The following is a 16,602-nucleotide window of genomic DNA, read 5'->3' as shown; positions in this document are numbered from 1 at the left end:
CTATTGTTCCTTTGTTTTAAATTGAACAATTGTAATTTGCTGTTTTATTTTTCTTTCTTTCTACTGTTATATCCCTATGTACAACACTCTAGAATCTGTTTTAGATATGGTGCAGTATATCAATACTGTAAATAAATAATAAATAAAATAAACTAGCCTGCAAATTAGATTGCCACATAGTGATCCCTTAAAGCAAAGGGATCACTAATCAGCAATCTATATTGCAGGCATGGGGAGATGAGTCTGGATCATCACATCAGTTTCAGGGAAGGGTTAAAACCTCACACTAGGGTTCTGATCCATACTGAGCTCCTGCACTTCATTTACAATAAAAAAGGAAAGTAAATAGCATACCTACTAGCTTTGCCTTTAATGTTAACATGTACTTTGGCTTTTATTTATACACAGAATTCACCTTAACAGAACAAGATTGGAGTAGGCATTCCTAGATTAGTACATCAAACCCAATAGCTTTGACAGTGCATGTTTTATCTCCCTGTTTCTCATGCTGTAGATTATTGGATTCATCAAGGGTGGAACCATAGAATATATCAGAGTAAAAGCCAAATCCAGATGTGAGGTAGAATTGGAGGAAGTCTTGAAGTAAGAAAAATAGCCAGTGGATACAAACAGAGAGACAACAATGAGGTGGGGAAGGCATGTGGAGAAAGCTTTTTGCCTTCCCTGCACAGAGGGGATTCTCAGCACTGCAGTGAAGATGTGCACATAAGTCACGACAATGAAAATAAAACAGCCCAATCCAATGATGCCACCAAAGAAAAGAACTCCTATTTCAATTAGATACAAGTCAGAGCAGGCAAGCTTAAGTAACTGTGGGATTTCACAGAAAAACTGATTCACAACATTGGAGCAAAAGGGGGGCGCAAAGGTTCCTCCGGTGTGTAACACAGCAAAGAGAATGCTGCTGATCCATACAGTAGTGACCATTTGAATGCACGCTTGCTTATTCATCAACATCTCATAATGTAATGGATTGCAAATGGCAACATATCGATCGTATGCCATGACTGTGAGAAGAAAATAATCCGATGACATAAAGAAAAGAAACAGGAGCATTTGAGCCACACATCCAGAATATGAAATGTGTCTGGTATTTAAGAGAGCATTGGTCATAGATTTGGGGTAAATGACTGAAACTTGGCCCACATCCTGTATGGCCAAGTTCATCAGAAAGAAGTACATGGGGGTGTGTAAGTGGTAGTCAGAGGCAACTGCAGAGATGATGAGGACATTTCCTGCCACTGCTGCCAGGTAAAACACAAGGAATGCAAAGAAATGCAGGATCTGCAGTTCCCGAACATTTGAGAATTCCAGGAGAAGAAACTCTGACAGAGAGGATTCATTCATGAGATGTTGCTCCTGAAGAAACATGCTGTCAATAGAAGGAGAGAAAAAGACAGTGGTTAGAATGAGGGCTTAACATTGTACCAAATGGTACTGAACTACTCAAATTATTAATTTTAAGGTGACATCAGTAGTAGTAGTAGTAGTAGTAGTAGTAATTCTAGTAATAGTGCTGGGCCTAAGTATTTGTGAAAAGAATTTCTTTTGGGAGGGGATTCTCACAGATTTTTCCCTACTTCATATGCATCATCTCCTCCAGTGATAATAGGTGATTGTGTATCTTTTCAGGCATCCACAACATTTACAGGGAACACAGTTGTATTCCCTGTAGTTAAGGACGGTCAGTAAAACTAGCATTCTGCCATGTTAAATGGGGTTACTGAGGGGAGGGTCAACCTAGCAGCCTAAAATGAAAAATATTTCAGCAATCTTTCTGAAATGCAGTACTGCCAGATAGAAATGCTGGCTTTACATGCCCTGCACGTTTCAGGAAGTTTGCTGCAATATTGAGGGCTGGATGGCAATTTAAAGCAGAAAAGGGGGGGGAAGCATGTCTGTTTCAAAGTGTTCAGGCATACTTCTGGGTTGGTGACCATTTTTTTGTGCACTTGTAGCGCTAAATTGGAAGTCTCCCCATGCAATCCATTAGTAGGATTGCATTGCCCTATCCAGCCCATTGATGGAATGGCCTTTCTTTTTCCAAAAGACCATTCCATCAATTTGTTATTAATTTTTTTAAATCTCCATGTTTCCCTATGGGGAATCTGATAAGCTAATGCATGCACGTCAGCTTCAGATTTCCCAGAGGGAGGGGGGAGAAGCAGGGAGAGCACGGCCTGCGCTCATCCCCGAGGGATAAGGTAAGTGGGGTGGGGGGGCTTCCCTGCGGCGTTGCTTTTGGATTGAGCCAGGCCGCTCAATTGAAACCCGGGACTGCCGCCGACTGACAAGATAAGTGAGGTGTGTGTGGGGGTTGGGCTTTCCTGGGGCCGCCGCTGCTGCCGCAGTTCATGTGGCAGCAATGGTGGGCCCAGGTGTGTGTGGGGGGGGAGCAGTGACTTACCTCCTCGTCCTCCGGCCAGCCTGGGTTGAAATGGAGGCCCCGGCTTCAACAGAAGTTAGGCTTCGGCCTAGCTTCTGGTGGAGCCAGGGGCTCGATTTCAACCCGGGCCTGCCGTCGGAGAGGTAGGTAAGTGATGTTGAGGGTGGGGGTTGGGCTTTCCTAGGGCTGCCGCTGTCGCTGCAGTTCGTGCGGTGGCAACGGTGGGCCCAGGCTGGGTTGGATGGGAGGGGAAGCTGGAGGGGAGGGGAGGGGGGAGGGGGAAGGGGAGAGATGGAGGGGGCTTGGGAGCCCTGCCAAGCGCTGGCTGCAGGTAGCGCAATGGGGCAGAGCGCTGTGTTGCCTTCCACCAGTAGCAGCTGCCGGCATGGCTCCCTGCCCCTTCTGTGCCTCCCCAGTCAACAAAGGCGGTGGAGGAGGAGAAGGAAGAGGATGGCCCGGAGGGTGGCGGCGGCTCCTTCTGGGGCTGGCGAGTGGGGCTCTGCGTTGGCCACTGGCCCTCCACTTCCTCTCCCCGTCTCCGTCTGCCAGTCCAAATGCTGCCAGTCCAAATTTAAAGTGAGTGCTTTCCCTCTTCCCTTACAGCACAATTCTAGACAGGTCTTCTCAGAAAGAAGCCCCATAGTTTTCAATGGCTTACTCCCAGGTAAGCGTGTATAGGATTGCACCTTAGACCTTTTCCTGGGAGCAAATCCCACTGAATACAATGAGGCTTACTTCTGAGTAGCATGCATAGGGTTGTGCTGTGGGTGTCTCATCTTCCATAAATGAATATTTCAGAAATTTTTACAAATTTTTACAAATATACAAAATACAGGCACAACAATTGTAAAAATTTCTGAAATATTCATTTATGCAAGCTATTTTGATATCCTTGTGGTTTGAGAGGTATCACTCTCATTATACTGTTGTTATTTTCAAACCACAGCCTTCCATTTTCCACATTTAAAGGAAGGCAGGGCTGTCAGTTCAAGCCCGGGCCCAGTGAGCACATAAGTGGGTTGGGGCTTACCTGGCAGCAGGGCCAGGCAGGAGGGGGGGTTTTCTTACCTGCTCCGTTGTCGCAGTCCAACACCTTTGGAGGGCACCAGGTTGGGGAAGGACTGCTCTAAACAAAAAAAGGAGTAGGTGGCTCTAAGTTGTTCGTCATCAGTTTTCCACAACCCCACAGTCATTTCTGCATATCCTATTCTCCACCCTGTCCTCATGGTTTATATTCTTTGGGAGAATGAGAATTTCACTGGTACTTTCTGCCTCCTTAGGGAGGACGTGGCGTTAAGGCTGGTGAGCTTTAACTCCCAATTTCGCCGCTTTTTGGTGCTTGGTGGAAAAGTGTACGTCCTTAACGTTGTTTTATAAACCATAGGTTTTTTGTTTATTGAATCTTACATTAGCTCTCTTGGATCTTTATGAAAATCAGCATTTGTCAAAGGAGGTGGGAAATTTATTAATATCTCCTTTTTGTTCATAGAGTCTTGCTCCCACAGGATTCAGTAGAGCTTAGCAGTAGAAGCATACCAAAAGTGCATTAACTTTCCAGCCTATCATTTTTCTTATATGATTAGGTAAAACTTTTAGCGTTTTGGCATATACAAAAGGTGCCAGAAAGAACTGTCTATTTTACACTACCTGAAAAATTCAGGAAGATAGTTTAAAGACTGAGGGAGAAAGAACAGTTAAAAATAAAAACAAACAGACAAAAAGCCACCTTGCTTATGCTAAATGTTCCAGAAAACATTGGTTCTGCACTAGCTCCAGCTTCCAGAGCAGCCTTAAAGGGCAGCCCCACATAGAGCACATTGCAGTAATCCAGTCTTGAGGGTACTAATGCCTATATCACTGTGGCCAAGCTATATAGAAGACTTGGGGGGGGGGGAACATAACTATCAGAACCAAAGTATCAGAACTTTATTAAAGGTCTCAGTGGTGTAATTTAGGGATGTCCATCATGGGGAAATTTGCTTTTGGCTCCTGACAACACGTGAGCTGCTGTGTTCTACACTAGCTTCAGTTTCTGAAACAACTAGCTCCAGCTCCTACAGCAGCCTTAAGGGCAACCCAACATAGAGGACATTGCAGTATTACAGCCTTGAAGGTACTAATGCCTGTACCACTGTGGCCAAGACTTTGGGATCATAACTATCAGAAAGTTGGGGGAAGGATTAAAGGCCTCAGTGGGTAAGTTTAGGGATGTCCGTCAAGGGAAATCCTATTAGCTTTTTGCTTGATGGAATTCCTGCAGTGCCTCCAACTTGGCCTGCATTTATGAGCTGAGTGGCTGGTCACTTTTCAAAACCTCTCTGCCTTGTTTAATATATGTGCATGATACAATTCACACAAAATCATGCCTATCACTGTTTGGGTAAATCATGATTTGTGCAAAAATTGCAGCTGTAAGTAATGCAAGTAGACTATTTACCCCTGACATTTTGTGAAAATTGCAGTATTTATGGCTGTAATTTTGCAAAAGGTGGTGACAATTGGACAGGATGGAGATTATGATATGTAGAGGACATACTGATTTGCAATGATGGGAGTTGTAGTCCAACACCCTTGGTTGGGACAGGGCTGCTCTAAACAAAACAAAAACAAAAAAAGAGAAGTACCGCCCAGAGAGCTTCAGCTATGGGGCGGTATATAAATGTAATAAATACAAATAAATAAATCATCAGTTTTCCACAACCCCACAGTCACCTCTGCATATCCTATTCTCCATTCTGTCCTCATGGTTTATCTGATTTGGGAAAATGAGAATTTCACTGGCACATTCTTCCTCCTTAGGGAGGATGTGGCGTTAAGGCTTGTGAGCCTTAACTCCCAATTTCCCTACTTTTTGGTGCTTGGTTGAAAACTGTAGAGCCTTAACATTGTTTTGTAAACTGTAGGGTTTTTTGTTTAATGAATTTCATGGCTTTGTGTAACAGATGACCAGATATTATACAGTTGACAACCAAGGCTGTGTCAGCCAGGATGCTACACAATGTTGACATCCGATATAAAAGCAAAGCTAGTGTTATGTGTTGAAATCATTTTTTAAATTAATAAGTTCTCAGTGTACTAGGAAAAATCTATTAAAATTTCATTGCAGAATTCACCTTTCCAATTCACACTAGCAAACGGGTGTTTTGCCGCCTGTTCTCCATTTGTTTAGGAGAACCCAGTGAACACATTGGGGAGTACCTATGGCTATGTGGGCTAGGCCTTCCCACTCCCAGAACCACATGTTATTTCCCCTTCAGCTGATGGGCAACGGTTGGACATTAGTCAGAAAGTGGTATCTGTACATAGAGATTTATTTGCAGTGAACTTGTCTGCTTGATAAGAGACACTAGTTCAGCAGGATCCCTCCTTGAGGTAGGAGATCACTGCATGTGGATCTGCAAGGATGACAAACTCTTATCATGAATGTCCAAAGGATTTTAATTGGGAAAGGAGGCCAATGTGCTTTTCTGTTTATGGGCAGGACTTATCTGCGCAACTGAAAGAAAGAAAGAAAAAGCGCTGCGCAGTCATTGACTGATTTTGTGTGAATCCCCTTACATTCAATATCTTTTGCAATGATTACAAGTGGCAGCAGGGCTTCTGAAACAAAGGCTCAAACATACAGTATACACTCATGAATGTGACCTTAAAGCAACTGAACAGCAATTTGTATTCTACTGCATCATTTCAGAGCACAATTACTCAAGATGTGCAAATTGCTCTCTCTATTTGCACCCATGCAAGTTCCGCACCTTCCTCGAATGTCTTACCTGAGCAGGAATATGCAGATGAATGACAAATGGCATTTAAAATTAAGTTCCAGTGGCACCTCTTGATGCTGATGCTGGATCTGTCTTAGAAATTATTCAACAGATTTTGCCCATCCATGTTGGAACTTCCATTGTGGTGTGAAAATTTCAGAAAATATTCCAGCAACCAGAAAAAACAGCTCCCATAAATGAGAGTTTCTTGATTTATGCCGGTTTCATCAAGGTAGAAAGAAGTGCAGCAAACAATGACTCCATTTAGAAGAGAAAATAAAATAGTGCGTAAATGGGCAGGAGGCTCATTTCATAGCTTATATTGTGAGAACAGTTGAGAAACCCCTGGAATGACAAGACTGAAATATCCTACTATTTCTTCTTTCTCAGAAATTTCCCCCAACTTCACATGCATCATAAGCTTCCTTGGATCTTTGGTGAGAGTAAGGATTTGTCAGTCTGGAGGGAGTATATTAATATTCCCTTTCTGTTCCTAGAGATTTGCTCCCATAGGATTCAGTAGAGTTTAGCAATAGAGGCATACTGAAAGTGCATTAATTTCCTAGCCTTTCCTTGTTCTAATATGATTAGGTAAAACTTTTAGTGTTTGGGCATATACAAAAGGTTTGAATTCTAAGATAGCTAATTTCTTTCTCTTGCTGTTTCAAATATATCTATTTATTAGCATTCATTAGATCACACATAGCTACAATTTCAAAAATGAGCAACACTACATAATAGGTACAGAGCTGCAGGGCTTGGTGGCAATATTCCTGATGCATTTGCAATTCACTCAGCTGTTTTACCTTCACATTTAATTCACCTTTGCAAAAGGAGTCACCCTTGGCTATATAAGGAACAGTTTGAGACTGAACATATATCAAGTGGGGAGGGGGGTAATTAACATATGTGTGCCCTCTCCCTGAATGATCTTTTTTTTTTTCTGGTCCTACTAAATCACATCTACAATCCCTTGAAATTCTCAGCAAAGGAACCTCCAAATTCAACTAAAATTCCACTGCTGGAAATTCTACAAAGGAGCTTGGATATATGCTAAACTTCCATGAAGCATTTTGCTGGTCTTCCTTTCCCTTCCTTGACATTCCTTGTATTAAGGGATGGATGAACCCTTTCCACCACCTTCTCAACACAGACCATATGCTATTCACTGAACCACCACTACTTACCATAACCCGGCAAGCAGCAAGGGGAAAGCTGCAAGGTGGTCCATGGGGTGATCGATATTGACACTAGGGCTGTGCACGGACCCCCCTATCCGCTTCGTGGCTTGATCCAGAAAAACTGGATCGGGCCTGATCCTCTTCATGCTGCTCTGCTGGTCCCCTCTCCGCTCCGCGGAGCGAGATCCAGCTTCACCGCCGTTGCCACATGCAGCAGCGCCAGTTAAGCCACACATCCCACTGCCTTACCTGTGTCCGTCGTTGCGGGCTTCATTTGAGGCCCTGGCTTGAAGGGGAAGAGAAAGCCACGGCCTCTTCCACCTGAAGCAGGGGCATCAATTGAAGCCCGCCATGGACACAGGTAAGGTTCCAGGTAGGCCAACCCCCCATCCCCTTACCTGTGTCTGTGGCAGGCTTCAATTGAGGCTACAGGCAGAAGAGAAGGCCACGGCCTCTTCCGCTTGAAGCTGGGGCCTCAATTGAAGCCCACCACGGACGTAGGTAAGGTTCCCTCCTCCCTGCCCTCTTACCTGGCACCTCCGCCACCGCTGCATGGATGCCGGCACCAGCGGCACTAGGTATGCCACCCCTCCCCCTTACCTGTGTCTGTCATCGTGGGCTTCATCGTAAGGTAACAAGTGAGGTGAAGTTTCACCTGAGGCGTTCTAAGACTGACCAAAAGGGCCATGGCGCTCATGTGGTTTTGTGTCTGCCTTACCTCGTGAAATTTGCCCAGTGGCTGCTATGAGAACATATTTATTTGCCAGGTGATGCACCCCTGGTTTCCTTTTTCGACACAGCGACAAGTCACCGGTGACCAAATATCAGTTTTGGGCGGTGGCTAAAAAAGCGCTGTTGGCAATGGGTATTGATGATTGTTTATTCGGTACGCATTCCTTCTGAATTGGGGCTGCTTCTGCAGCAGCCACGGCGGGGCTTGGTGAGACTAAGATCAGGGCCATCAGAAAATGGCGTTCATCAGCATTTAAGTCTTATGTGCATTGATTATTCCGTTCATTAGTTAATAGTTTTATTCTCTCAGCAGATCGTGTACTAAGGCCGGAGCTTTCCCAAGTTCTCATCTGTGGACATAGTGGAATGCATTTCTGTGGAATGCAGAAATGACCCGGGCGGTTGACAGGATTGCTCCCGAGCACCCTCTCCTGAGTAGAGCTCGTACAGCTCCGTGGTATACCCCAGAGCTGAGAGCGATGAAACAAAATAGGAGAAGGCTTGAGGGCAGGTGGAGACGAACTCCTAGTGGATGCAATCAGATATTGGTAAGTGCCTATAGTAAGGCATATTCATGGACACTGAGGGCAGCAAAAACACCAACACTTTGCTGCCACTATTAAATCTTCAATTTGCCGCCCAGCTGAGCTTTTTAGAGTTGTCCGGGGGCTATTACATGCTGGCCCCAAGGACATGGTAGAATCATCTGAGGCCCGCTGTAATGAATTTGCCAGGCACTTCCAGAATAAAATCTTCTGCATCTGCCAGGACTTAGACTCCAGTGTTATAGCAGGTGAATCTAGTGAGGTGTCCAGAGTACAGTCTTGTCCTGTAATCTTGGATGAGTTTCAGTTGGTACAGCTCAAGGATGTTGACAAGGTGCTTGGACAGGTCCGCGCAACCATCTCTGTACTGGATCCTTGCCCCTCTTGGCTAATAAAAGCTAGTAGGGATGGAACAGCCAGCTGGGCCAAGGAGGTGATTAATGCCTCTCTACGAGAGGGAGTGGTCCCAGACCGTCTGAAAGAGGCGGTAGTGAGACCACTCCTGAAGAAAGCTTCCTTGGTCCCGGAAAATCTTAGTAACTACAGGCCGGTAGCAAATGTTCTATTTCTGGGCAAGGTCCTTGAGCGGGTGGTGGCAGGCCAGCTCCAGACACTCTTGGATGAGACTGATTATCTGGATCCATTTCAGTCGGGTTTCAGGCCTGGCTTTGGCACAGAAACAGCCTTGGTCGCCCTGTATGATGACCTGTCGGGAGAAAGAGAGGGGGAGTGTGACTGTTGATTCTCCTTGATCTCTCAGCGGCTTTCGATACCATCGACCATGGTATCCTTCTGGAACGTCTGGCTGAGTTGGGAGTGGGGGGCACTGCATTGCAGTGGTTCCGCTCCTACTTAGCACAACAGCTCCAGAAGGTGGTGCTTGGGGGACAAAGCCCCACATGTCTTGGGACCACAATACCTGATGGAACGCCTCTCCTGATATGAACCTACCCTTACACTGCGCTCAACATCTAAGGTCCTCCTCCGAGTGCTTTCTCCGAGGGAAGCTCAGAGGATGGCAACAAGAGAGAGGGCCTTCTCAGTGGTTGCCCCCCGACTGTGGAATGATCTTCCCGATGAGGCTCGCCTGGTGTCAATGTTGTTATCTTTTCGGCGCCAGGTCAAGACTTTTCTCTTCTCCCAGGCATTTTAAGCAGCATTTAATAACGTTAAGTTTGTTTTTAATTGACCCTAGAATTGTTGTTTTAAATGGATACTGTTGTTTTTATACTGCTTTTATGTTTTTTAAAATTTTTTGTATATTTTTAATGTTTACTATTTTTAATTGTTGTAAACCGCCCAGAGAGCTTCGGCTGTGAGGCGGTATATAAATGTAATAAAATAAATAAATAAATAGTATGGTTTTTTGGGCCAACCGCAGAGCTTCAAGAACAACCATCGGTTCACAGTTGGGTATTGGTTTAGAGGCCTCAGTCCAATGGGTTGGACGGCGTGGTCTGCGTTGGGGCGGTCTCTGGCATACGTTGTTTCAAGCTGAGAGCAAGTTTGGCCCGCCACAGGTGCTAGTGATTCACCTTGGGGGCAATGATTTGGGGCTTCTTAAAGGGAAGGCCCTAATATTACAAGCTAGAATAGATTTTGAATTAATATGGAGACGATGGCCCATGACATGGATCGTCTGGTCAAATATGTTGCCCCGGCGCCTTTGGCGAAAAGGGCGTGACACCAAAGGTTTAAATAGGGCTGTTAAGAAAGTTAACTTGGGATTGCAGGATTTTTCCCCGGGTTGGTGAGGCAAGGGAATGTGTGGGAATTCACTGTATAAAGAGGCCCTAGTTAACCCAAGCTCTGTTGTCTGTGTCGTTTTTCCATGCTTTCACCTATACTCTCAAAGGGATCACTAATCAGCAATCTAAATTGCAGGCATGGGGAGATGAGTCCGGATCATCACATCAGTTTCAGGGAAGGGTTAAAGCCTCACACTACGGTTCTGATCCATACTGAGCTCCTGCACTTCATTTACAATAAAAAAGGAAAGAAAATAGCATACCTACTAGTAGCTTTACCTTTAATGTTAACATGTACTTTGGCTTTCATTTATACACAGAATTCACCTTAACAGAACAAGATTGGAGTAGGCATTCCTAGATTAGTACATCAAACCCAATAGCTTTGACAGTGCATGTTTTATCTCCCTGTTTCTCATGCTGTAGATTATTGGATTCATCAAGGGTGGAACCATAGAATATATCAGAGTAAATACCAAATCCAGATGTGAAGCAGAATTGGAGGAAGTCTTGAAGTAAGAAAAATAGCCAGTGGATACAAACAGAGAGACAACAATGAGGTGGGGAAGGCATGTGGAGAAAGCTTTTTGCCTTCCCTGCACAGAGGGGATTCTCAGCACTGCAGTGAAGATGTGCACATAAGTCACGACAATGAAAATAAAACAGCCCAATGCAATGATGCCACCAAAGAAAAGAACTCCTATTTCAATTAGATACAAGTCAGAGCAGGCAAGCTTAAGTAACTGTGGGATTTCACAGAAAAACTGATTCACAACATTGGAGCAAAAGGGGGGCGCAAAGGTTCCTCCGGTGTGTAACACAGCATAGAGAATGCTGCTGATCCATACAATAGTGACCATTTGAATGCACGCTTGCTTATTCATCAACATCTCATAATGTAATGGATTGCAAATGGCAACATACCGATCATATGCCATAACTGTGAGAAGAAAGTAATCCGATGACATAAAGAAAAGAAACAGGAGCATTTGAGCCACACATCCAGAATAAGAAATGTGTCTGGTATTTAAGAGAGCATTGGTCATAGATTTGGGGTAAATGACTGAAACTTGGCCCACATCCTGTATGGCCAAGTTCATCAAAAAGAAGTACATGGGGGTGTGTAAATGGTAGTCAGAGGCAACTGCAGAGATGATGAGGACATTTCCTGCCACTGCTGCCAGGTAAAACACAAGGAATGCAAAGAAATGCAGGATCTGCAGTTCCCGAACATTTGAGAATTCCAGGAGAAGAAACTCTGACAGAGAGGATTCATTCATGAGATGTTGCTCCTGAAGAAACATGCTGTCAATAGAAGGAGAGAAAAAGACAGTGGTTAGCATGAGGGCTTAACATTGTAACAAATGGTATTGAATTACTCAAATTATTAATTTTAAGGTGACATCAGTAGTAGTAGTAGTAGTAGTAGTAGTAGTAATACTAGTAATAGTGCTGGGACTAAGTATTTGTGAAAAGAGTTTCTTTTGAGAGGAGATTCTCACAGATTTTTCCCTACTTCATGTGCACCATCTCCTCCAGTGACAATAGGTGATTGTGTATCTTTTCAGGTATCCACAGCATTTTATATAAGCTCTCTCAGATCTTTATGAAAATCAGCATTTGTCAAAGGAGGTGGGAAATTTATTAATATCTCCTTTTTGTTCATAGAGTCTTGCTCCCACAGGATTCAGTAGAGCTTAGCAGTAGAAGCATAGCGAAAGTGCATTAACTTTCCATTTTTCTTATATGATTAGGTAAAACTTTTAGTGTTTTGGCATATACAAAAGGTGCCAGAAAGAACTGTCTATTTTACACTACCTGAAAAATTCAGGAAGATAGTTTAAAGACTGAGGGGGAAAGAACAGTTAAAAATAATAAAAATAATAATAAAAACCCACCTTGATTATGCTAAATGTTCCAGAAAACATTGGTTCTGCACCAGCTCCAGCTTCCAGGGCATCCTTAAAGGGCAGCCCCATATAAAGCAAAATGCAGTAATCCAGTCTTGAGGGTACTAATGCCTATATCACTGTGGCCAAGCTGTATAGAAGACTTGGGGGGGGACATAACTATCAGAACCAAAGTATCAGAACATTATTAAAGGTCTCAGTGATGTAATTTAGGGATGTCCATCATGGAGAAATTTGCTTTTGGCTCCTGACAACACATGAGCTGCTGTGTTCTACACTAGCTCCAGTTTCTGAAACAACTAGGTCCAGCTTCTACAGCAGCCTTAAGGGCAACCCAACATAGAGGACATTGCGGTATTCCAGTATTGAAGGTACTAATGCCTGTACCACTGCGGCCAAGACTTCAGGATCATAACTATCACAAAGTTGGGGGAAGGATTAAAGGCCTCAGTGGGTAAGTTTAGGGATGTCTGTCAAGGGGAAATCCTATTTGCTTTTTGCTTGATGGAATTCCTGCAGTGCCCCCAACTTGGCCTGCGTTTGTGAGCTGAGTGGCTGGTCAGTTCTCAAAACCTCACTGCCTTGTTTAATATATGTGCATAGTACAATTCACATAAAATCATGCATATCACTGTTTGGGTAAATCATGATTTGTGCAAAAATTGCAGCTGTAAATAATGCAAGTAGACTATTTACCCCTGACATTTTGTGAAAATTGCAGTATTTATGGCTGTAATTTTGCAAAAGGAGGTGACAATTGGACAGGATGGAGATTATGATATGTAGTTGAAATCACTTTTTAAATTAATAAATTCTCAGTGTACTAGGAAAAAATCTATTAAAATTTCATTGCAGAATTCACCTTACCAATTCACACTAGCAAACGGGTGGTTTGCCGCCTGTTCTCTATTTGTTTAGGAGAACCCAGTGAACACATTGGGGCTATGTAGGCTAGGCCTTCCTGCTCCCAGAACCACCTGCCATTTCCCCTTCAGCTGATGGGCAACGGTTGGACGTTTGTCAGAAAGTGGTATCTGTACATAGAGATTTATTGGCAGTGAACTTGTCTGCTTGATAAGAGACACTAGTTCAGCAGGATCCCTCCTTGAGGTAGGAGATCACTGCATGTGGATCTGCATGGATGACAAACTCTTATCATGAATGTCCAAAGGATTTTAATTGGGAAAGGAGGCCAGTGTGCTTTTCTGTTTATGGGCAGGACTTATCTGCGCAACTGAAAGAAAGAAAGAAAAAGCGCTGCGCAGTCATTGACTGATTTTGTGTGAATCCCCTTACATTCAATATCTTTTGCAATGATTACAAGTGGCAGCAGGGCTTCTGAAACAAAGGCTCAAACATACAGTATACACTCATGAATGTGACCTTAAAGCAACTGAACAGCAATTTGTATTTTACATTTACAAATGTCTTACCTGAGCAGGAATATGCAGATGAATGACAAATGGCATTTAAAATTAAGTTCCAGTGGCACCTCTTGATGCTGATGCTGGATCTGTGTCAGAAATTATTCAACAGATTTTGTCCATCCATGTTGGAACTTCCATTGTGGTGTGGAAATTTCAAAAAATATTCCAGCAACCAGAAAAAACAGCTCCCATAAATGGGAGTTTCTTGATTTATGCCAGTTTCATCAAGGTACAAAGAAGTGCAGCAAACAATGACTCCATTTATAAAAGAAACTATAATAGTGTGTAAATGGGCAAGAGGCTCGTTTCATAGCTTACGTTGTGAAAACAGTTGAGAAACCTCTGGAATGACAAGACTGAAATATCCTACTATTTCTTCTTTCTCAGAGATTTCCCCCAACTTCACATGCACCATCTCCTCCAGTGATGTTAGATGAATATGAATCTGTCTACATGTCCATGTATTTTATATAAGCTTCCTTGGATCTTTGGTGAGAGTAAGGATTTGTCAGTCCAGAGGGAGTATATTAATATTCCCTTTCTGTTCCTAGAGATTTGCTCCCACAGGATTCAGTAGAGTTTAGCAGTAGAGGCATACTGAAAGTGCATTAATTTCCTAGCCTTTCCTTTTTCTAATATGATTAGTTAAAACTTTTAGTGTTTGGTAATATACAAAAGGTTTGAAGTCTAAGACAGCTAATTTCTTTCTCTTGCTGTCTCAAATATATCTATTTATTAGCATTCATTAGATCACACATAGCTACAATTTCAAAAATGAGCAACACTACATAATAGGTACAGAGCTGCAGGGCTTGGTGGGAATATTCCTGATGCATTTACAATTCACTCAGCTGTTCTACCTTCACATTTAATTCACCTTTGCAAAAGGAGTCACCCTTGGCTATATAAGGAACAGTTTGAGACTGAACATATATAAAGTGGGGAGGGGGGTAATTAACATATGCGTACCCACTCCCTGTTTGATCTTTTTTTTCCCCCTGGTCCTACTAAATCACATCTACAATCCCTTGAAATTCTCAGCAAAGGAACCTCCAAATTCAACTAAAATTCCACTGCTGGAAATTCTACAAAGGAGCTTGGATATATGCTAAACTTCCATGAAGCATTTTGCTGGTCTTCCTTTCCCTTCCTTGACATTCCTTGTATTAAGGGATGAATGAACCCTTTCCACCACCCTTCCAACACATACCATACTTAAGATAATCTACAGGGGCCCTCCTCCGTGAGCCCCTGCCAAAGGAAGTGAGGCAGGTGGCTACTAGGAGGAGGGCTTTCTCCGCTGTGGCACCCCGGTTGTGGAACGAGCTCCCCAGAGAGGTCCGCCTGGCGCCTACACTGTACTGCTTTCGTCGCCAGCTGAAGACCTTTTTATTCACTCAGTATTTTAACACTTAATTTTAACTTAAATTTAAATTTTACTGTTTTAACTCTGTATTTTAATCTTATATCAACTTTGCTGTGTGGTTTTATCCTGGTTGCGTTTTTTATACTGTATTTCGTAATTGTGTTTTAACCTGTTGGGTGTTTTACTGTGGTTTTATTTTTTGTGAACCGCCCAGAGAGCTTCGGCTATTGGGCGGTATAAAAATGTAATAAATAAATAAATAAATAAATCTGCTATTCGCTGAACCACCACTACTTACCATAACCCGGCAAGCAGCAAGGGGAAAGCTGCAGGGTGGTGCATGGGGTGATCGATATTGACATGCAGCCACCACTTTCTGTAATCACGTTTGCGCAAATGGTGGCCTTAAAGGGGCCATTTCTTCAATGTTACATCCATTTGTGGTGGTATCTCCTCAATTGCGCACACATTTAGGATTGATGTTGGCTTTGTGTGAATGGGAAAAATGTGCAAAATGTGCATGAAAGTTGTGGAAACAATTCTCAAATTACAGAATTGCTCAAAGAAATTTGAGAAAGTTTAATGTTTTGAGAAAGACATTTTTAAAGTACACATTTTTCAACGGAGAAGGCAAGTTTAGAAATGTGCAAACATGTTCTAGTGATTTGTAAAGTGAAACAAACTTCTCATACATTGCAAATTAGGGGTGTGCACGGACCCCCCGATCCACTTCTCTTAAAGATCCTCAACTTCTGTATTGGGTCTGCTCCACTCCGCTCCGCCTATAGTCCGCTCCAGTTCGCTGCGAGGCTCCGGATCCGGATCGGAGCTCCGCTTTCCCCCCCATAGGCTTGCATTGAAATCCAAAAAAGCCTACAACTTTTTTTCTGTTAAGGTTAGAAACCTCAAATTCGGCACCATGACACCTCGTGCATGTATACACATGCATGCGAAGACTCAAGCCAATCCAAGCCTCCCCTGATTTTTTGGGAATTTTTGAAAATCGGACACCCTATTTTCAGAGATGGACTGTTCTCCAAGATTTTGACAGATAAAAACTTGGAAGCAGGCACATCCACATTCATGGCAAGTTTCAAGCAAATTCCATCATCCCCTGATTTTGGGGGGCCCTTTAACCTCCAACGCAGCACCCCTAACCCCAATTCAAACACCTCTTTTTATATCTCCGTCAATTTTTCACGTTAGAAACGTCAAGTTAGGCACCATGACACCTCATGCAGGTGTACACATGCATGCCAAGACTCAATCCAATCCAAGCCTCCCCTGATTTTTGGGGAATTTTTGAAAATCGGACATCCCAGTATCTCAGGGATTTAAAGCTGCAGACAGCTCAATGGGGCCATTTCAAAGGAAATCCCAACATGCAATGAATTGAGGAGTAGATAACCCTAAATATGAATCTTCATCCACAGTTGAAAAATTTATCTGGAACTTCAAAAAGTCTAAGTGAGCGCAGGAAGGACTTCTCCCCTGAGTCAAAGCAAGACACACACAAGCCATCCCT

General features: G+C 43.3%; 2 pseudogenes; both read right to left on the bottom strand.

Annotated features, from left to right (window-relative positions):
• Nucleotides 1-411: 411 nt before the first annotated feature.
• On the bottom strand, nucleotides 412-1,392 carry LOC134405443 (olfactory receptor 14A16-like; annotated as a pseudogene).
• A 4,697-nt stretch (nucleotides 1,393-6,089) lies between these two features.
• Nucleotides 6,090-11,678, bottom strand: LOC134405442 (olfactory receptor 14A16-like; annotated as a pseudogene).
• Nucleotides 11,679-16,602: the final 4,924 nt, after the last annotated feature.

This window comes from Elgaria multicarinata, chromosome 11, assembly GCF_023053635.1.
Source record: "Elgaria multicarinata webbii isolate HBS135686 ecotype San Diego chromosome 11, rElgMul1.1.pri, whole genome shotgun sequence".
NCBI classification, from domain to species: Eukaryota; Metazoa; Chordata; class Lepidosauria; order Squamata; family Anguidae; genus Elgaria; species Elgaria multicarinata.
Note: the sequence above shows the minus strand (reverse complement) of the source record. Positions and strands in the feature narration are given on the sequence as shown.